Genomic DNA, 23,357 nt, shown 5'->3' with positions numbered 1-23,357 from the left:
GGTTGACCAGTCTCACGCTATATCATAACAGTCAGTTTTCGGCTTTCTCTACTGAGGTGCTCGTCCGGATGAACCAGGGCACAATCGCAGTAGTTCTCCTAGTGCCGCCATAGCCGATAGAGCGGAACATAAGGCAGCAAAACACAGGAGCCGGGCAAACCCAACATTTGACCAAAGACATGATTCGGAGCTGATGCATATAAGGCCAAACTCGCGACGGCGAACACTCCCTAGGGTATTCGGTCTTTATGATGTAAACCGGGTCGAAACAGTGCCCTTTGCAATGAGCCCCTGGTGTCCAGGTACGTGCAATATTCTGACGTGGCCACATGCCAATACGTTAGCATCCTTCTCGATTGTACTAAGAATCTGAGGGATGTGTATCAACAAGAGACAGTAAAAAAGGTTTACGCAGGGTCTTAATCTAAAAAGAATCCTCAAAACGGGTCCCTGCTGCACGTCTGCGCCTGTGTCTCCGTTGTGCCGTATTCTGGACGGGTGTAGCACGATGGTCATCTGAAAAGGAAAGGAACTTAATTGAAAAGTTGTCGTGCAAAAGTAGGTTATACTAAATATACCATGTACAGTTCAAAATGAGTAAACTTGAGCCTAATTGCCACTTGTTTGCACGCATTGAGCCCCTTGTATTGTAATAGGGGTATAGCCATCCAACCTGTATCAATTACATATAGTTGCACTGGACTCGTCCAACCTCGTCCGTGGTCTTCACAACCAGTCAGATGCTTTAGTTGGTGAGGCCGTTTAGTGTGCGGCTTCCAAGGCAGCCGCACTGTCTTCCGCGCGCAAGGAGCGCTAAATATTTCCATTTACTGTAATGATGCCACGTGGACCTGGCATCTTAAGCATGAGAGAAGCGTAATGCGGTATTGCGTTAAAGCGAGCGAAAGCTTCGCGTCTGAGTAGTGCTTGATAACCACTTTGGAACGGAGCGATGTGGAACGTTAAATTTTCGCTGCGGAAGTTATCGGGAAAGCTGAATATAACCTCTAGTAGCAGGGAGCCCGTGCAATGGGCCTCTGGGCCTGGCGTTACTCCCTTAAAGGTAGTATTGCTCCGGCTAATTTTTGTTGGGTCTATCCCCATTTTGCGGACTGTGTCCTGATATATCAAGTTTAAACTGCTGCCGTCGTCCATTAGGACTCGTGTGAAGTGGTATCCGTCAATTATTGGGTCTAATACCAAGGCAGCCTATCCTGCACGCCGGATACTTGCCGAGTAATCCCGATGGTCAAAGGTGATCGGTTGGGACGAACAATGGTAGAACTCTGCGGTGATAGGCCCTGGGGCATGTGTCTCTAGGAGTGCCGCTTTGTTTCTCCCCTTTTTCACGTGTAACACGTTTACTGTTTTGACTTCTGGTGCGAATTTCTTCTGTTCCCTAGTGCTTTGCTTGCGAGGCTCGTTCTCGTCTTCGCTTGGTGTATCCTGCCCCTTATGTTCGGCGTTGAGCTTGTTGGACTACTTGAAGGCCCAACATTCTCTATGGGTATGATTTGCAGGTTTATCGGGGGTGTTGTGGATTTGACATATTTTATCCAGAATCTTGTTTAGGCTGGACAGTTCATCTCTGTTGCCTTTTGAGGGCAGCTTTTGTTGACCTGGCCGAGAGCTTCTAAATCCGGCGTTTACCGCCGTGCTCTTCGGGCTGTCTTCTTTATTCCGCCACTTGTTTGTGCTACGTCGTGGTTTCCCATTTCCGTCCCTGACTTCGGATGTACTTGGGTCGTTGGTGCTGCATCGGGCTAACCAGCTGTCCTCGCCCGCGCAAAAGCGGGTCATGAGGCTTGTTAATGCTGCCATTTTTTGGCTTTTCTTGGCCGAGGTGTCTGGCAAGCCATTCGTCTCAAACGCTATGCTTAAAAGCTTCTAAGGCTTCGGCATCCGAGCAGTCGACTATTTGGTTCTTTTTAGTGAGAAACCTGTTCCAAAGCTTTCGGGCTGACTCTCCGGGTTGTTGAGTTATATGACTCAAATCGTCTGCATCCGGTGGTCGGACATAGGTCCCTTGAAAATTTGCCCAAAAAGCGTCTTCGAGCTCTTCCCAGCTGCCAATGGAGTTTTTGAGGAGGCTTTTAACCAGTGCCGAGCTGGCCCTTTGAGCTTGAGGGGTAAGTACTTGATGGCGTGGAGATCGTCTCCTCGAGCCATATGGATATGGAGGATGTAGTCCTCAATCCAGACCCCAGGGTCTGTCGTTTCGTCGTACGCCTCTATGTTTACGGGTTTGAATCCCTCTAGAAATTCATGGTCCAGCACCTCATCGGTGAAACATAGGGGGTGTGCGGCACCCCTGTATTTGGGTGTACCATGGTGTTGGGATGTTTGTTGTGTTGCATTGCATGCTGGAGCGCGCTTGTGTGGCCCGTAGATGGATCTGGTTGCGCCATCCTTTTGATGCGAGCCCTCACGTGGATCGCGTACTGGCTTATGTGCGGCGTCGTTTGCCGCTCTATGTTGGCCACGAGGTCGTCTATCCGACCAGATGGCCATTTTGTTTTTGATTGCGGGGGATCTAAGGCCTCCTCATCGAATTCAGGTAGCAACTTTCGGTTCGGGTAGCTCTTGGTGTGGGGATTACCGCCGTACTTCGCTGCAGTGTTGAGTACTTCACTCCATCTGATTCTGAGTGTGTCTTGTGCAGCCCTGAGCCTTTTCTTCTGCTTTTTCAGAGTCCTCGCAGTGGCAACAAGCCTTTGATGGGTATTCTGTTGCTCCGGTGCCTATCCAGTGTGATGTCATCCGGACTATTATCTTCGACGGAGTCAGGTTGTTCGGTTTGATTCTCCATTTTGCCGTGGTCAGACGATGGTTCAATGCCGTGTTTGTCGTCCACTGGCTCGCGTTGCTCTATCGCTGCATTTATATGATCGCTGCTTCTGTCGAGGCGGGATTTGGAGCGGCGCTTACGCCGCCGCTTTGACTGCTTCTCGAGGGAACAACCCTTCGCTGCGTCCTTCCATTCTTCGTCGTCATTTTCTTTGGGTGTGTCCACCATGTATACATCATATGATGAAGTGGGCATCCAGTGCCCTATGGGCAGTGGTTCCTGTTCCTCAAATGCCCGAGGTCTTCATGAGCTAGCAAGTTGGATGCACACCCACTTAGTTTTCAGTCTGAGTTTTCATACACTTATAGCTCTTAGTGCATCCGTTGCATGGCAATCCCTACTCACTCACATTGATATCTATTGATGGGCATCTCCATAGCCCGCTGATACGCCTAGTTGATGGGAGACTATCATCTCCTTTTTGTCTTCTCCACAACCACCATTCTATTCCACCTATAGTGCTATGTCCATGGCTCATGCTCATGTAATGCGTGAAAGTTGAAAAGGTTTGAGAACATCAAAAGTATGAAACAATTGATTGGCTTGCATGATGTGAATATTTTGTGTGGTGAAGATGGAGCATAGCTAGACTATATGATTTTGTAGGGATAACTTTCTTTGGCCATGTTATTTTGAAAAGACATGATTGCTTTATTAGTAGGCTTGAAATATTATTGTTTTTATGTCGAATGATAGACTATTGCTTTGAATCACTCGTGTCTTAATATTCATGCCATGATTAGATATGTGATCAAGATTATGCTAGGTAGCATTCCACATCAAAAATTATCTTTTTTATCATTTACCTACTCGAGAACGAGCGGGAATTAAGCTTGGGGATGCTGATAAGTCTCTGTCGTATCTATAATTTTTTATTGTTCCATGCCAATATTCTACAACTTTCATATACTTTTGGCAACTTTTTATACTATTTTTGGGACTAACATATTGATCCAGTGCCTAGTGCCAGTTCCTGTTTGTTGCATGTTTTTCGTTTCGCAGAATATCCATATCAAATGGAGTCCAAACGGGATAAAAACTGACGGAGATTTTTTTTGGAATATATATGATTTTTGGGAAGAAAAAATCCACGTGGGGCGATGCCCGAGGGGGGCACGAGGTAGGGGGCGCGCCCCTGACCCTCGTGGCCACCCGTAAGGCGATTGATGCCCTTCTTTCGCCGCAAGAAAGCTAATATCTAGATAGATATCATGTTAAAATTTCAGCCTAATCGGAGTGACGGATCTCCGGGAATATAAGAAACGGTGAAAGGGAAGAATCTGAGAACACAGAAACAGAGAGAGACAGAGAGACAGATCCAATCTCGGAGGGGCTCTCGCCCCTCCCATGCCATGGAGGCCAAGGACCAGAGGGGAAACCCTTCTCCCATCTAGGGAGGAGGTCAAGGAAGAAGAAGACGAAGGGCCCCCTCTCCCCTTCTCTTCCGGTGGCGCCGGAACGCTGCCGTGGCCATCATCACCATCACCGCGATCTACACCAACATCTCCATCACCTTCCCCCTCTATCTATAGCGGTCCACTCTCCCGCAACCCGCTGTACCCTCTACTTGAACATGGTGCTTTATGCTTCATATTATTATCCAATGATGTGTTGCCATCCTATGATGTCTGAGTAGATTTTCGTTGTCCTATCGGTGGTTGACGAATTGCTATGATTGATTTAATTTGCTTGTGGTTATGTTGCCGTACTTTGGTGCCCATCATATGAGCGCGCGCGTGGATCACACCATAGGGTTAGTTGTATGTTGATAGGACTATATATTGGAGGGCAAGAGTAACAGAAGCTTCAACCTAGCATAGAAATTGATGCATACGGGATTGAAGGGGGGACCAATATATCTTAATGTTATGGTTGGGTTTTACCTTAATGAAAATTAGTAGTTGCGGATGCTTGCTAATAGTTCCAATCGTAAGTGCATAGAATTCCACGTCAGGGATGACATGCTAGCAGTGGCCTCTCCCACATAATACTTGCTATGGGTCTAGTAAAGTAGTCAATTGCTTAGGGGCAATTTCGCAACTCCTATCACCACTTTTCCACATTCGCTATATTTACTTTATTGCTTCTTTACTTACAACAACCCCTACTTTTTATTTATGTAATCTTTATTACCCTGCAAACCTATCCAACAACACCGACAAAGTACTTCTAGTTTCATACTTGTTTTAGGTAAAGCAAAATTCAAGCATGCGTAGAGTTGTATCGGTGGTCGATAGAACTTGAGGGAATATTTGTTCTACCTTTAGCTCCTCATTGGGTTCGACACTCTTACTTATCGAAAACTATTGCGATCCCCTATACTTGTGGGTTATCAGGTCTTCATTTGAAACAATGAGGAATAGTTTCGCAAGTCACGCCACCTGGAACACCACAGTGTAATGGTGTGTCCGAACATCGTAACCGTACTTTATTAGATATGGTGCAATCTATGATGTCTCTTACCGGTTTACCATTATTGTTTTGGGGTTATGCATTAGAGACAGCTGCATTCACATTAAATATGGCACCATCTAAATCCGTTGAGACGACGCCATATGAACTGTGGTTTGGCAAGAAACCAAAGTTGTCGTTTCTTAAAGTTTAGGGTTGCGAAGCTTATGTGAAAAAGTTTCATCCTGATAAGCTCAAACCCAAATCGGAGAAACGTGTCTTCATAGGATACCCAAAGGAGACAGTTGGGTACACCTTCTATCACAGATCCGAAGGCAAGTCATTTGTTGCTAAGAATGGATCCTTTCTAGAGAAGGAGTTTCTCTCGAAAGAAGTGAATGGGAGTGAGGGAGTCCTGGATTAGTGGGTCTCCGGACAGCCGGATTATATCCTTTGGCCGGACTGTTGGACTATGAAGATACAAGATTGAAGACTTCGTCTCATGTCCGGATGGGACTCTACTTGGCGTGGAAGGCAAGCTAGGCAATACAGATATATATATCTCCTCCTTTGTAACCGACCTTGTGTAACCCTACCCCCTCCGGTGTCTATATAAACCGGAGGGTTTTAGTCCGTAGGATAACATACAATCATACCATAGGCTAGCTTCTAGGGTTTAGCCTCTTTGATATCGTGGTAGATCTACTCTTGTACTACCCATATCATCAATATTAATCAAGTAGGACGTAGGGTAGTACCTCCATCAAGAGGGCCCGAAACTGGGTAAAACATCGTGTTCCCGGCCTCCTGTTACCATCCGCCTAGACGCATAGTTCGGGACCCCCTACCCGAGATCCGCCAGTTTTGACACCGACATTGGTGCTTTCATTGAGAGTTCCTCTGTGTCGTCGCCGTTAGGCTTGATGGCTCCTACGATCATCGATAGCGATGCAGTCCCGGGTGAGACTTTTCTCCTTGGACAAATTTTTGTATTCGGCGGCTTTGCACTGCGGGCCAATTCGCTTGGCCATCTAGAGCAGATTGAAAGCTACGCCCCTGGCCATCAGGTCAGGTTTGGAAGCTTAAACTACACGGCCGATATCCGCGGAGACTTGATCTTCGACGGATTCGAGCCTCTGCCTTGTGCGTCACGCGGTCACGATGAGTACGATTTAGCTCTACCATCAGACAGTGTTCAGGAGATCGCACCGGCAGCCGTTCCGACCCTCAATTCGGAGCCACATGCGTCGTCCATGGACGGGTGGATGGACCCCCCACGGAGGCCTTACCCTCAGCGGCGATCGAGCCGAACATCGACCTTACCTTGCACGAGAGCCGTGTTGTCAGACTGCCGGATCTTTCTCTGGCCACAGACTCCGAACCGCCTGCGCCGGTTCCTAGCGAATCTGATTGGGCGCCGATCATGGAGTTTACCTCGGCGGATATTTTTTAGCACTCGCCCTTTGGCGACATACTGAACTCATCAAGGTCTCTCTCCTTATCAGGAGGATCCTGGTAGAACTATGTCCGGCAAGATTGGGATGTGGACGAAGAAATTCGTGTCCCACCCACCACCCACTTAGTAGCCACTGTCGATGATTTAACCGACATTCTTGACTTTGACTCCGAAGACATCGACGGTATGGACGACGATGCGGCAGACGAAGAGGAACCACTGCCACTAGGGCACTGGACAGCCACCTCATCATACGATATATACATGGTGGACTCACCGAAAGAAGGCAATGGCGACGAGACAGTGGAGGATGACCCCTCCAAGAAGCAACCCAAGCGCCAACGTCAGTGGTGCCGCTCTAAGTCCCGCCAAAGCAAAAGTGGTGATACTAGCACAAGAGATAATGACACTCCGGATAGTGCCGAAGACAACAACAATCCCCTCCAGCAAGATTTAGAGCAGGAGGATGGAGGAGCCAGCCCTCCTGAGAGAGCGGCAGATGGAGAGGCGGAGGATGATAATTACATGCCCCCTCCGAAGACGAGGCAAGCCTCGGCGATTACGAATTCACCGTGCCGGAGGATCCCGTTGAACAAGAGCGCTTCAAGCACCGGCTTATGGCCACGGCAAATAGCCTTAAGAAAAAGTAGCAGCAGCTTCAGGCTGATCAAGAACTGCTAGCTGACAGATGGACCGAAGTCCTCGCGGTCGAGGAATATAAACTCGAACGCCCCTCCAAGAGTTACCCAAAATGCAGGTTGATACCCCGACTAGAGGAAGAAGCGTATGACGCAGCTGATCGGCCACCTCGTGGCCACGATAGAGAGGAATTCCGGCCAAAAATTCAGCCCGCACCCCGACATCATTCAAACAAAAAGGCATGGGGAAATACGCCAGACCTGCGAGACATATTGGAGGACAAAGCAAAGCATGCAAGATCGATCTACGGATCACGAGGGCGCACCACTGTGCGAGACGATAAACGTCACGTTGGATACAGTAAAAGTAAATCCGGCCGGGCCGAACACAACGGGCAAGACCCATTCGAGCTGTGTCGCGATATAGCCCAATACAGAGGCGCCGCACACCCCCTATGCTTCACAGATGAAGTAATGGATCATCAAATACCAGAGGGTTTCCAACCCGTAAATATTGAATCATACGATGGCACAACAGATCCTGCGGTATGGGTCGAGGATTTCCTCCTCCACATCCACATGGCACGCGGTGATGACTTACATGCCATCAAATACCTCTCACTAAAGCTCAAAGGAACAGCGCGACATTGGCTGAATAGCTTGCCAGCAGAGTCCATTAGCTGTTGGGAAGATCTGGAGACCGCATTCCTCGACAACTTTCAGGGCACTTATGTGCGACCACCAGATGCCGATGACTTGAGCCACATAATTAAGCAGCCAGAAGAATCGGCCAGGCAATTCTGGACTCGGTTCCTAACATAGAAAAATCAAATCATCGACTGTCCGGATGCAGAGGCCCTAGCAGCTTTCAAACACAACATCCGCGATGAGTGGCTAGCCCGGCACCTTGGTCAGGAAAAGCCGAAATCTATGGCAGCCCTCACGACACTCATGACCCACTTTTTTGCAGGAGAAGACAGCTGGCTGGCTCGCAGTAATAACACATCAAAGAACCATGGTACTTCGGATACCAAGGACGGCAATAGCAGCTCACGTCGCAACAAACATAAGTGCCGCATTAACAGTGACAATACCGAGGATACGGCAGTCAATGCCGGATTCAAAGGCTCTAAACCCGGTCAGCAGAAAAAGCCATTTAAAAGAAGCACTCCGGGCCCGTCCAGTTTGGACCGCATACTCGATCGCTCGTGCCAGATACATGGCACCCCCGACAAGCCAGCCAACCACACCAATAGGGATTGTTGGGTATTCAGGCAGGCCGGCAAGTTAATTGCCGAAAACAAAGATAATGGGCCACATAGCGATGACGAGGAAGAGCCCCGGCAACCGAACACCGGAGGACAGAAGAGGTTCCCCCCACAAGTGCGGACGGTGAACATGATATACGCAACCCACATCCCCAAGAGGGAACGGAAGCATGCTCTCAGGGACGTATATGCGTTGGAGCCAGTCGCCCCAAAGTTCAACCCATGGTCCTCCTGTCCGATCACCTTCGATCGTAGGGACCACCCCACTAGTATCCGTCATGGCGGATTCGCCGCACTGGTCCTAGACCCAATCATTGACGGATTTCACCTCACTCGAGTCCTTATGGATGGCGGTAGCAGCCTGAACCTGCTTTATCAGGACACGGTGCGCCAAATGGGTATAGACCCCTCAAGGATCAAACCCACGAAAACGACCTTTAAAGGCGTCATTCCAGGTGTAGAGGCCCATTGCACAGGCTCAATTACACTGGAAGTGATCTTCGGATCCCCGGATGACTTCCAAAGCGAAGAATTAATCTTCGATATAGTCCCGTTCCGTAGTTAATGGAAACATAGAGCGCTCTCTCCGCACAGAGGAGCACACTGCGGCCCTCGCAGCAGAAGCGCAAAGTAGCCTCTCAAGGCAATCCACCAGTTTGGCGTTTCAAGATCCGGACACCTCCAAGCGCGCTCGGAGTAATCGGCGACAAGACCGCCCGGCATGATCTGAGCTCATGTAGCAATGCGGCCCCCACCCTCCCAAGCCAAACAGCGAAATTCGTGCCACGCGTACATAATTACGCATTGAAAATACCATGGGCACAGGCAGGGAGGGGGCACAACTACGGCACGCCCCAATACGCGGCTTAAACCGCACTAGGGGCTTTCCGCTTTGTTATTTTTCTCTTTCAGGACTTTAATCTCCGGAAACTCTGTCCGGCAGCACGATTGCCGAACACATGATGCAGCAACCAAGGAGGTAGAAAGCTACGTCACACCACGGAACTCCCAGGTGGATTACGACAACAAGTGAAATATTTACTTTAATACTATTCCTCAGCTTGCCCTCGGAAGGGACATAGTCCTACTTTTTGCTTATCGCACTATTTGTATCATTCTGCTTTAACGCACCTTTTCGAATAAAAAATGCATAGCATTAAGACTATTATTGCATTCTTCTTTTTTTATATATATGTGTTCATTAATGAAGCCTTGCAACTGTACACTTTGGTACGGCCAATACACCAGGGGCTTAAGTACCCCACAATATGGTGTGAGAAGTCCGAACACTTTCACAAGTGCGGCACCCCGAACTTATAGAATTATATGCATCAGCTCCGAATCATGTCTTTGGTCGAATGTTGGGTTTGCCCGGCTCCTATGTTTTGGTACCTTACGTTCCGCTCTATCGGCTAAGGTAGCACTACGAGAACTACTGTGATTGTGCCCCGGTTCTGCTGGGCTAAGCACCTTAGTAGAGAAAGCTAAAATTGACTGTCATGATAAGGCGAGAGACTGGTCGTTGTTCGGCGAGGTTTCGAGTCCATAAAGACTTATGCCGCTTAGAGCGAGGAGCCGGTCCTGTCCGGATTAAAGGCGTGTATCACGCCCCGAATTCGGCCTTCTGAATACCAGGGGCTTCGCCGAAATTTAAAATTATAGAGTTCTATGGCTAAGTGAGAGTGATAAAGCATTATTAGTCCGGTTGCCTTGTTTGCTGTGCTGAGCACCTCCCTCGAAGGACCCAAAGATGGGAACAAGAGTTCTCAGGTTTATCCCGAACACCCCAGCACTAGCTACATGGGGGCAGAAGCCGAGGACTAGCCATCTCTCAGATTGGATAAACAGCCAAACAGAAGGTAATATTTTAAATTCAAACAAGCATTGCATAGCGCATATGAAACAAGTTTTCATCATACAGGATCACATGAGCAAGTTTACTCAAATATTACATCCTTTGTACATTCATCCGCTACAAGACGGGCACCCTCCAGGACACCCTCATAGTAAATTTCCGGGGTGCGATGCTCCTTGCCCTGCGGTGGTCCTTCCTTGATCAACTTCACGGTGTCTAGCTTGGCCCATTGCACCTTCACACGGGCGAAAGCCCGGCGTGCACCTTCGATGCAGATGGACCGCTTGACGACTTCCAGCCGTGGGCAGGCATCCACAAGCCGCCTCACCAGGCCGAAGTAGCTGTTCGGAAGGGCGTCGCCAGGCCACAGCCGGACTATAAGGCCCTTCATGGCCTGTTCGTCCGCCTTGTGTAGCTCGACCAGCTGCTTTAGCTGGTCGCTCAGAGGCATCGGGTGTTCGGTCCCAGTATACTGAGACCAGAACAGATTCTCCGTTGAGCTTCCCTCCTCGGCCTGATAAAACTGCGCGGCATCCGACACGCTGCGGGGCAAATCTGCGAATGCTCCTAGAGAGCTCCGGATTCGGGTAAGTAATAGGTAATTTACTTTCACATTCTTGCTTTGCATACAGAATGCCTTACCCGCCGCTATTTTCTTCATCGCGTCAATCTCCTGGAGGGCCTTTTGGGCTTCAGCCTTGGCACTCTTTGCGCTCTCGAGGGCCGCGGCAAGCTCAGATTCTCGCGTCTTCGAGTCAAGCTCCAACGCCTCGTGCTTTGTCACGAGAGCCTGGAGCTCTTGCTGCACCTCGCCCACCCGAGCCTCTTCCCTTCCCCGCTCGATCCGCTCCTTGGCCGCTTTATCTTCGGCCTCGGACAATGCTTGCTTTAGGGTCGCCACTTCGGTCGTGGCCCCTAGCAAATTCATGATGATCCTGTCATTTTGCAATCGCATTCTTTTTATACATATCCATAGACTAGGTATTACTTACCTTTGTTCTCCTCGAGCTGCCTCTTAGTAAGGACGAGCTCTTTCTTGGACCCTTCGAGGTCCTGCTTCAGTGCGGCAACCTCCGCAGTCAGTGCGGCAGATGCCAGCAGCGAAGCCTACATACACATATTGACATATTTATATTAGACTCCTGCGATATTGTTTGATCCTCTGCTCAGCTTTTCTTTCTGAACACCGAATAGAGCATCAGGGGCTACTGTCTATGCGGTAATATTTTTCCCATATTTCAAAAACTTACCTCAAAGCCTATTAGAAGGCTGGCACAGGCTTCAGTTAATCCGCTCTTGGCGGACTGAACCTTGTGGACCACCGCACTCATAATAGTGCGGTGCTCTTCGTTGATGGAAGCGCTGTGAAGTGCTCCCAGCAGATTGTCTGGTGCCTCCGGTTGGACAGAGGTCACCGGCATAGGAGTCTTGCCCCTCTTGGAAGGAGGCCGCCTGTCCGGGTCCGGAACCACTGGAGGTTCCGGCGCGGTGTTCGGCTGAGGGCCGAACTCGGAGCCCTCGGGGGTCTTGTTCCCTCTGCTCCCGGAGTCCGAAAGGTCGCCTTAAGGCGCCTATGAGACTGCCTCCCCTTGACCCGGTGCCTCTTGAGACAATACCTCGGCATCGTAATCAGGGCAAGGGGAGGTGGCGGTCGGAAGTGGATCGTTATCCATATCCGACGAGCCCAGGGAGCCGTCCGACGATACATCGATACGGGCTCATGGCGGCCTGCATAATCATATTCGGCGTTAGGGGAAGCAATGCGACAAAAGGATACTATGAGTTACTCTAGTATCCGAATACTTATGACCTCCCCAGGGGCTTGGCCCGGGGCAACCACTCATCTTCGCCTTCGGCGGCGGTGGTGGAATGTCCAAAAGGAGAGTCCTTCCCTTCTTGGACCCTCCGGCCTCCCCAGTTGGGGCGGCTTTCCTTTTATTGTCTCCCCCAACTGAAGGGGGCATCTTCTTCTTCCTCCTTGTCTACGGGGAAGGAGTGTGCCATAGAGTCATCAGACGGTGAGTCCGATGACGCCTGGCATCGGGAACTCTTTGGGGTTCCCTTGGCCATCTTGGTCTTCTCCGGCACCGTGTAAGGAGCCGGAGTCAGCATCTTCGTCAGGAGAGCGTCTGCTGGGCCTTCGGGCAAAGGAGCCGGACAGTCGATTTGTCCGGCCGTCTCCTGCCAGTCCTGTCAAAGGTACGGGAGCTTATATCCCGCATAGAGTCAAACTATGAAAAACAACTATCCTGTGAGAGGTAAAATAGCTTACCGCGCTGCTTGGTGCTTCGCGCAGAATTCACGGTCCTCGGTAGTGGGAGGGGGAACCTCGGCACTCTTGAATAGCACCTTCCGGGCATCTTCATGATTTGTGTCTAAGAGCCTGTTCAGAGTTCGGTGCTGGGCCGGGTCGAACTCCCACAAGTTGAAAGCCCGTTGTTGGCACGGGAGGATCCGACGGATGAGCATGACCTGGACTACATTGACAAGTTTGAGCTTCTTGTTCACCATGTTTTGAATACATGTTTGGAGTCCGGTCAGCTCCCCCGAACTACCCCAGGACAGGCCCTTCTCTTGCCAGGAGGTGAGCCGCATGGGGAAGCCAGATCGGAACTCGGGGGCCGCTGCCCATTTAGGGTCACGCGGCTCGGTGATGTAGAACCACCCCGATTGCCACCCCTTTATGGTCTCCACGAAGGAGCCCTCGAGCCATGTGACGTTGGGCATCTTGCCCACCATGGCGCCTCCGCACTCCGCCTGGCGGCCGCTCACTACCTTCGGCTTGACATTGAAGGTCTTCAGCCATAAGCCGAAGTGGGGCTTGATGCGGAGGAAGGCCTCGCACACGATGATAAACGCCGAGATGTTGAGGATGAAGTTCGTGGCCAGATCGTGGAAATCCAGGCCATAGTAGAACATGAGCCCCCGGACGAATGGGTAGAGAGGGAATCCCAGTCCGCGGAGGAAGTGGGTAAGGAACACTACCCTCTCATTGGGCCTGGGGGTGCACTACTAGGAAAAGGGCTATAGATGGAATTGACACTAATGGCGCACCAGACATGTGGTGCGCCATTACTATATACTAATGGCGCACCAAGTGTTGGTGCGCCATTAATGTCCAAATACTAATGGCGCACCACATCCACGGTGCGCCATTAGTAATTTTTTCTAAAAAAATTTCAAAACTACTAATGGCGCACTGTGGGAGTGGTGGCCATTACTAGTCCATGGTGCGCCATTAGTAAAAAAAAATTAAATTTTTTCAAAACTACTAATGGCGCACCATGGGAGTGGTGCGCCATTACTAGTCAACTAGTAATGGCACACCACTCCCACGGTGTGCCATTAGTAACTTGGCCACCACTTCCACCGAATGCACCCCCCCCCCCCCCCCCCCGTGGACCGCCTTTTCAGTTTTAAGAAAAATAAAAATAAATGATGGAAATGTCAAAAAAATAAAAGAAAATAAGTTTCCCATGTGATATGTGGTCTAGTTGTTGTGAAAATTTACAAATTTGAATTTTGACTTTATTTGCGAAATCTCTCGAGAATTTGTAAAATGGGCATAACTTTTGCGTACGAACTCGGATGAAAAAGTTTTTTATATGAAAAATCATCTACTCGAAAAAATCATCTACCCCGTTAAACATTTTCAAAGTCCTCAAAAACCTAATAGAAAAAATATACGGGGCTTTTAAGATCTGGAGAGGCAAAAAAATTCAAAAAAATTCAAACTTACTAATGGCGCACCTACCGATGGTGCGCCATTACTATCTTCCCGCCTTCAAAATTCAAAATAAGTCAAAAAATAAAAATAAAAAGTTACTAATGGCGCACCTGCCCATGGTGAGCCATTAGTATCTTCCCGCCTTCAAAATTCAAAATAAATAAAATAAATAAAAAAAAGTTAGCAATGGCGCACCTGCCCGCGGTGCACCATTACTATGCCGGATATATGGCTGGGCGTGGTCCTCTCCTCCTTACCTCTTCATTCTTCTCCTCCACTCCATCTCCTCCACTCCTCCACTCCATCTTCCCTTCTCTCCTAAACCATACTACCCTCCTCCTCTCCGGCGACCTCCTCCTCCTTCTCTCCGGCGACCTCCTCCTCCCTCCTCTCCTCCCCTCCCCTCCCCTCACGGTTTCTCCTCCCTCCTCTCCTCCTCTCCCCTCCCCTCACGGTTTCTCCTCCCTCCTCTCCGGTGAGCTCCTCCTCCCTCCTCTCCGGTGAGCTCCTCCTCCCTCCTCTCCTCCCATCCCCTCATGGTTTCTCCTTCCTCCTCTCCGATGCTCCGGTGAACTCCTCTCCGGCGACCTCCTCCTCCTCCTCTCCGATGAACTCCTCCTCCTCCTCTCCGGCGATGTAGGCGAGCGCCTCTCCGGTGACCTCCTCCTCCTCCTCTCTGGCGAACTCCTCTCCGGCAAAAGAACACAGCAAAAGAACGTACAAGATCCAAAAACAGGAACAAAATTTGAAATAATATCGTGCCAAAAAACGAGCAAAAAAACGAGCAAAAAATAGGCAAAAATAGCAATGGCGCACGGTGGGGGTTAGACGGTGCGCCACTACTATTTTCCCGCCTTCAAAATTCAAAAATACTAATGGCGCACTAGTTGCCTATACTAATGGCGCACCAGTGGCCTATACTAATGGCGCACCATGGCCTATATTAATGGCGCACTAGTGGTGTGCCATTAGTATACTAGATACTAATGGCGCACCAGTGGTGCGCCATTAGTGACAAATACTAGTGGTGTGATACTAATGGCGCACCAGTGATGCGCCATTAGTAGGAAAAACTGGTGTGCCATTAGTAGCCCTTTTCCTAGTAGTGTGGGGATGAGCTGCCCCTCATCTGGGAGCCGGTGCGCGATGTCGTCGAGCAGGTATCCGGCTCTCCTCAGCTTCTTGATGTGTCCCTCCGTGACGGAGGAGACCATCCAACTGCCTCCCGCTCCGGACATGGTTGGAGAAGGTCGAGGTGGGAAATGCGGACTTGGGCGCTGGAGCTCGGGTGTGCGAAAATGGATGAGCAAAGGAGGAAGAAGGCGTGGATGAAAAGGTGAATCCTTATCCCTTTATATGGGCGGACGAAACTATGCGTCCCCACTAGCCTGGTAAAACTCGCTTATCCCCCAAGCACCGTAATCGATGGCGCGGTTGGGTTACCCACGCCCGTATTGATGAGAATCCCGTGATAAGGGGACACAATCTCTGCTTTGACAAGACGTGTCAAAAAACTGCGCCGCGTTATGTGCGGGGCTAGTTAAAGGAAACGGTTCGAATAATCACCGGGCCATGACATAATGTCATGTTGCCAAAACAAGTCAGCAAATTAGATTTGTGGAAATATTATTCTCTCTACGGTGGTATGTGGAACTTATTTTGCAGGGTCGGACACTATCCTTGTATTGAAATTCTTCCGTGATGTATTCTGAGGAAGAACCCGCCTTGCAATGCCGAAGACAACACAGCGCGCCGGACTCATCGTCATTGAAGCCTGGTTCAGGGGCTACTGAGGGAGTCTTGGATTAGGGAGTCTCAGGACAGCCAGATTATATCCTTTGGCCGGACTGTTGGACTATGAAGATACAAGATTGAAGACTTCGTCTCGTGTCCGGATGGGACTCTACTTGGCGTGGAAGGCAAGCTAGGCAATATAGATATATATATCTCCTCCTTTGTAACCGACCTTGTGTAACCCTAGCCCCCTCCAGTGTCTATATAAACTGGAGGGTTTTTGTTCGTAGGACAACATAGAATCATACCATAGGCTAGCTTCTAGGGTTAAGCCTCTCTGATCTCGTGGTAGATCTACTCTTGTACTACCCATATCATCAATATTAATCAAGCAGGACATAGGGTTTTCCCTCCATCAAGAGGGCCCGAACCTGGGTAAAACATCGTGTTCCCGGCCTCCTGTTACCATCCGCCTAGACGCACAGTTCGGGACCCCCTACCCGAGATCCGCCGGTTTTGACACCGACATGAAAGGTAATTGTACCTTCTCCTGAATTGGAAAGTAGTTCATCACAGAAATTAGTTCTAGTGATCTCTACACCAATTGGTGAGGAAGATAATGATGATGATCATGAAACTTCAGATCAAGTTACTACCGAACCTCGTAGGACAACCAGAGTATGGTCCACACTAGAGTGGTACGGTAATCCTTTCTGGAAGTCATGTTACTAGACCATGACGAACCTATGAACTATGAGGAAGCGATGATGAGCCCAGATTGCACAAAATGGCTTGAGGCCATGAAATCTGAGATGGGATCCATGTATGAGAACAAAGTATGGACTTTGATTGACTTGCATGATGATCGGTGATTCATTAAGAATAAATGGATCTTCAAGGGGAAGACGAGCACTGATAGTAGTGTTACTATCTACAAAGATCGAATTGTTGCAAAAAAAGTTTTCGACAAGTTCAAGGTGTTGACTATGATGAGATTTTCTCACTCGTATTGATGCTTAAAAGTCTGTTCGAATCATGTTAGCCGTTGCCGTGTTTTATGAAATCTGGCAAATAGATGTCAAAACTACATTCCTTAATAGATTTCTTAAACAAGAGTTGTATATGATGCAACCAGAAGGTTTTGTCGATCCTTGAGGTGCTAACAAAGTGAGCAAGCTCCAGCGATCCATCTATGGACTGGTGCAAGCATCTCGGAGTTGGAATATATGCTTTGATAAAATGATCAAAGCATCTGGTTTTATACAGACTTGCAGTGAAGCCTGTATTTACAAGAAAGTGAGTGGGAGCACTACAACATTTCTGATAAGTATATGTGAATGACATATTGTTGATCGGAAATAATGTAGAATTTTCTGGAAAGCATAAAGGAATGTTTGAAAGGATTTTTTCAAAGAAAGACCTCGGTGAAGCTACTTACATATTGAGCATCAAGATCTATAGAGATAGATCAAGACGCTTGGTATATTTTCAATGAGTACATACCTTGATAAGATTTTGAAGTAGTTCAAAATGGAACAGTCAAAGAAGAGTTCGTGCCTGTGTTGCAAGGTGTGAAGTTGAGTAAAGACTCAAAACCCGACCATGGTAGAAAATAGAAAGAGAATGAAAAGTCATTCCCTATGCCTCAGTCATAGGTTCTATAAAGTATGCTATGTTGTTTACCAGTCCTATTGTATACCTTAGCATGATTCTGGCAAGGCTCCTACATCACTGGACAGCGGTCAAAATTATCATTAGAGGACTTAGGAAATATTTCTCGGTTATGGAGGTGTTAAAAGAGTTCGTTGTAAAGAGTTACATCGATGCAAGCTTTTTACATCGATCTAGATGACTCTAAGTCTCGATCTGGATACATATTGAAAGTGGGAGCAATTAGCTAGAGTAGCTCCGTGCAGAGCATTGTAGACATAGAAATTTGCAAAATACATACAGATTTGAATATTGCAGACCCGTAGACTAAACTTCTCTCACAAGCAAAACATGATCACTCTTTGGGTGTTAATCACATAGCGATGTGAACTAGATTATTGACTCTAGTAAACCCTTTGGGTATTAGTCACATGAAGATGTGAACTAATCACATAAAGATGTGAACTAGATTATTGACTCTAGTGCAAGTGGGAGAATGAAGGAAATATTCCCTAGAGGCAATAATAAAGTTATTGTTTATTTCCTTATATCATGATAACTGTTTATTATTCATGCTAGAATTGTATTAAACGGAAACATGATACATGTCTGAATACATAGACAAAAAGAGTGTCACTAGTATGCCTCTACTTGACTAGCTCGTTGATCAAAGATGGTTATGTTTCCTAGCCATAGACATGAGTTGTCATTTGATTAACGGGATCACATCATTAGGAGAATGATGTGATTGACTTGACCCATTCCGTTAGCTTACCACTTGATCGTTTAGTATGTTGCTATTGCTTTCTTCATGACTTATACATGTTCCTATGACTATGAGATTTTGCAACTCCCGTTTATCAGAGGAACACTTTGTGTGCTACCAAACGTCACAACATAACTGGGTGATTATAAAGGTGCTCTACAGGTGTCTCCGAAGGTACTTGTTGAGTTGGCATATTTCGAGATTAGGATTTGTCACTCCGATTGTCGGAGAGGTATCTTTGGGCCCACTCGGTAATGCACATCACTATAATCCTTGCAAGCATTGTAACTAACGAGTTAGTTGTGGGATGATGTATTATGGAACGAGTAAAGAGACTTGACGGTAACGAGATTGAACTAGCTATTGAGATACTGACGATCGAATCTTGGGCAATAACATACTGATGACAAAGGGAACAACGTATGTTGTTATGCGGTTTGACCGATAAAGATCTTCATAGAATATGTGGGAGCCAATATGAGCATCCAAGTTCCGCTATTCGTTATTGACCGGAGACGTGTCTCGGTCATGTCTACATAGTTTTCGAACCCGTAGGGTCCGCACGCTTAATGTTTGGTGACGGTCGGTATTACGAGTTTTTGTGTTTTGATGTACCGAAGATTATTTGGGGTCCCGTATATGATCACGGACATGACAAGGAGTCTCGAAATGGTCGAGACGTAAAGATCGATATATTGGACGATTATGTTCGGACACCGGAAAGGTTCTAGAAGGTTTTGGACATATACCGGAGTACCGGGGGTTACCAGAACCCCCCTCCCAGGGGGCTTAATGGGCCTACATGGGCCTTAGTGGAAATAGAAGGCAACAAGGAGAGTGTGGGGCGCGCCCCCAAGGCCCAAACCAAATTGGTTTATTAGGGCAAGGGGTGGCCCCCTCTTTCCTTCTCCTCCTCTCCCTTTCCTTCCCCCTCTCCTACTCCTACTAGGAAAGGGAGGAGACTCCCCCTCTTGGTGTGCCTTGAGGGTGTCCTGGACTAAGGGGTCCTAGGGCGTCCGGCCTGTTATCCATGGGCCGGACTGATGGGTTGTGTGAAGGCCGAAGACTGTACCTGTGTCCGAATTGGACTCTCCTTGCGTGGAAGGCAAGCTAGGCGACCGACTATGAAGATTCCTTCTTATGTAACCGACTCTATGTTACCCTAGATTCCACCCTGGTGTCTATATAAACCGGAGGGGTTTGTCCGGAAAGGATATACACATTACCATAGTCATACATGCTAGGCTTCTATGGTTTAGCCATTACGATCTCGTGGTAGATCAACTCTTGTAATACTCATATTCATCAAGATCAATCAAGCATGAAGTAGGGTATTACCTCCATAGAGAGGGCCCGAACCTGGGTAAACATCGTGTCCCCCATCTCCTGTTACCATCGACCGTAGACGCACAGTTCGGGGGCCCCTACCCGAGATTTGCCGGTTTTGACACCGGCATTGGTGCTTTCATTGAGAGTTCCACTGTGCCGTCAAATGAAAGGTTCGATGGTCCCTTTAATCGTTTATGGTGACGTTATCCAAGGAGAAACCTTCCTTCCTGGACAGATTTTCATGTCTGGCGGCTTCGTACTGCGGGCCAACTCGCTTGGCCATCTAGAGCAGTTCGAAAGCTACGCCCCTAGCCACCAGGTCAGATTTGGAATCTTGAACTACGTCACGGATATCCGTGGAGACTTGATCTTCAATGGATTTCAGACCGTAGCGATCGCTCCCCCTCGCCCCGATGAACATGACTTAAATCTGTCATCGGATCACATCCAGGAGATGGTCCCTGTTGCCGCAATGGCCTTAGAACCGGATCAGATCGTGCCATCCAAGGCCACAGAGTCCGCGGTGTTGGAGCCGCACATGGGCTCGGCACCCCACAATATGTGCGTCAATGGAACTCTGGACTCGTCTCCGGCGATAAGTTCAGACCTGGCATGCCTGTGAACACCGAGCTGGATCTGTTATCGATTTTTGAATTTAGCGCCGCAAACATCTTCCAGCACTCACCTTTGGGTGATGTGCTAAACTCTTTAAAGAACTTGTCCTTAGAGAAGGACTCACAGACGAACTATGTTCGGTTCGACCAAGAGGCCGATGATGGGAAATTTTGCTTCCCACCCGCCACCCACTTCATAGCCACTGTCGAGGACTTAACCGACATGCTCGCTTCTGGCTCTGAAGACATTGACATCATAGACGACAATGCCGATAAAGAGCAAGGCCAAGACCCGCCAGTCATTAGGCGTGGGACGGCCACCCCTTCATATGTCGTGTACATGATCGATACACTTAAAAAGCCTCACGGCAAGGACGAGGGAGATCTAGTTAAAACTCCCGAGACACAGTCTAAGTTCCGGCGCCCCAAACACCGCCCCAAGTCACGCCACAGCAACGATGGCGCTGGAGAAAATAGTACTCCGGACGGCGCCGAAAGCAATGAAGACCCTGAGGGAGCAATATCCATGCAGAAGGAACAAGAAAATGGGCAAGACAGCCCCGATGAACAGGCCCCGCCCAGCGACAGTTTGGAGGACGACAACTACCTTCCACTCTCCGAAGATGAGGTAAGCCACGGCGGCGAAGACTTCATTGTACCCGAAGAGCCCCTCGAGCAGGAGCGCTTCAAGCGCAGGCTGATAGCTACGGCAAGGAGCCTGAAAAAGACGCATCAGCAGCTTGAAGCTGACAAAGACCTACACAATGATAGATGGACCGAAGTCCTGGTTGCCGAAGAATACGACCTTAGTGGCCTAGTGATACGTCTCCAACGTATCTATAATATTTTATTGTTCCATGCTATTATTTTATCAACCTTGGATGTTTTATATGCATTTATATGCTATTTTATATGATTTTTGGGACTAACCTATTAACCTAGAGCCTAGTGCCAGTTTCTATTTTTTCCTTGTTTTAGGGTTTCGAAGAAAAGGAATATCAAACGGAGTCCAAACGGAATGAAACCTTCAGAAAAGTTATTTTTGGAAAGAAAGCAATACAAGAGACTTGGAGTGCACATCAGGGGATCAACGAGGAAGCCACGAGGCAGGGGGCGCGCCCACCAGAAAAGAGCTTGATGTCTACTACACAACCTTCTTATTGTAGACGTTGTTGGGCCTCCAAGTGCAGAGGTTTGTAGGACAGTAGCAAATTTACCTCAAGTGGATGATCTAAGGTGTATCAATCCGTAGGAGGTGTAGGATGGAGATGGTCTCTCTCAAGCAACCCTGCAACCAAATAGCAAAGAGTCTCTTGTGTCCCCAACACACCCAATACAATGGTAAATTGTATACGTGCACTAGTTCGGCGAAGAGATGGTGATACAAGTGCAATATGGATGGTAGATATAGGTTTTTGTAATCTGAAAATATAAAAACAGCAAGGTAACTAATGATAAAAGTGAGCACAAACGGTATTGCAATGCGTTGAAACAAGGCCTAGGGTTCATACTTTCACTAGTGTAAGTTCTCTCAACAATAATAACATAATTGGATCACATAACTATCCCTCAACATGCAACAAAGAGTCACTCCAAAGTCACTAATAGCGGAGAAAAAACGAAGAGATTATGGTTGGGTATGAAACCACCTCAAAGTTATTCTTTCTAATCAATCCGTTGGGCTATTCCTATAAGTGTCACAAACAGCCCTAGAGTTTGTACTACAATAACACCTTAAGACACAAATCAACCAAAACCCTAATGTCACCTAGATACTCCAATGTCACCTCAAGTATCTGTGGGTATGATTATACGATATGCATCACATAATCTCAGATTCATCTATTCAACCAACACACAGAACCTCAAAGAGTGCCCCAAAGTTTCTACCGGAGAGTCAAGACGAAAATGTGTGCCAACCCCTATGCATAGATTCCCAAGGTCACGGAACCCGCAAGTTGATCACCAAAACATACATCAAGTGGATCCATAGAATACCCCATTGTCACCACGGGTATCCCACGCAAGACATACATCAAGTGTTCTCAAATCCTTAAAGACTCAATCCGATAAGATAACTTCAAAGGGAAAACTCAAGCCATTACAAGAGAGTAGAGGGGGAGAAACATCATAAGATCCAACTATAATAGCAAAGCTCGCGATACATCAAGATCGTACCACCTCAAGAAAACGAGAGAGAGAGAGAGAGATCAAACACATAGCTATTGGTACATACCCTCAGCCCCGAGGGAGAACTACTCCCTCCTCGTCATGGAGAGCACCGGGATGATGAAGATGGCCACCGGAGAGAGATTCCCCCTCCGACTATGAGATTATGCAACTCCCATTTACCGGAGGAACACTTTGTGTGCTACCAAATGTCACAACGTAATTGCGTGATTATAAAGGTGCTCTACATTGGTCTCCAAAGGTACTTGTTGGGTTGGCGTATTTCGAGATTAGGATTTGTCACTCCGATTGTCGGAGAGGTATCTTTGGGCCCTCTCAGTAATGCACATCACTTAAGCCTTGCAGCTAATGAATTAGTTGTGGGATAATGTATTACAGAACGAGTAAAGAGACTTGCCGGTAACGAGATTGAACTAGGTATTAAGATACCAACGATCGAATCTCGGGCAAGTAACATACCGATGACAAAGGGAACAACGGATGTTGTTATGCGGTCTGACCGATAAAGATCTTCGTAGAATATGTAGGAGCCAATATGTGCATCCAGGTTCCTCTGTTGGTTATTGACCGGAGACGTGTCTCGGTCATGTCTACATTGTTCTCAAACCCGTAGAGTCCGCACGCTTAACGTTACGATGACAGTTTCATTATGAGTTTATATGTTCTGATGTACCGACTGTTGTTCGGAGTCCCGGATGTGATCACGGACGTGACGAGGAGTCTAGAAATGGTCGAGACATAAAGATTGATATATTGGAAGCCTATGTTTGGACATCGGAAGTGTTCCAGGTGAAATCAGCATTTTACCGGAGTACCGGGAGTTACCGAAACCCCCCGGTAACCTAATGGGCCTTAATGGGCCTAGTCGAGGAAGTAGATAGGAGGCCAAGG

Source organism: Triticum aestivum, chromosome 4A (assembly GCF_018294505.1).
Source record: "Triticum aestivum cultivar Chinese Spring chromosome 4A, IWGSC CS RefSeq v2.1, whole genome shotgun sequence".
In the NCBI taxonomy this organism is placed as follows: Eukaryota; Viridiplantae; Streptophyta; class Magnoliopsida; order Poales; family Poaceae; genus Triticum; species Triticum aestivum.
Note: the sequence above shows the minus strand (reverse complement) of the source record.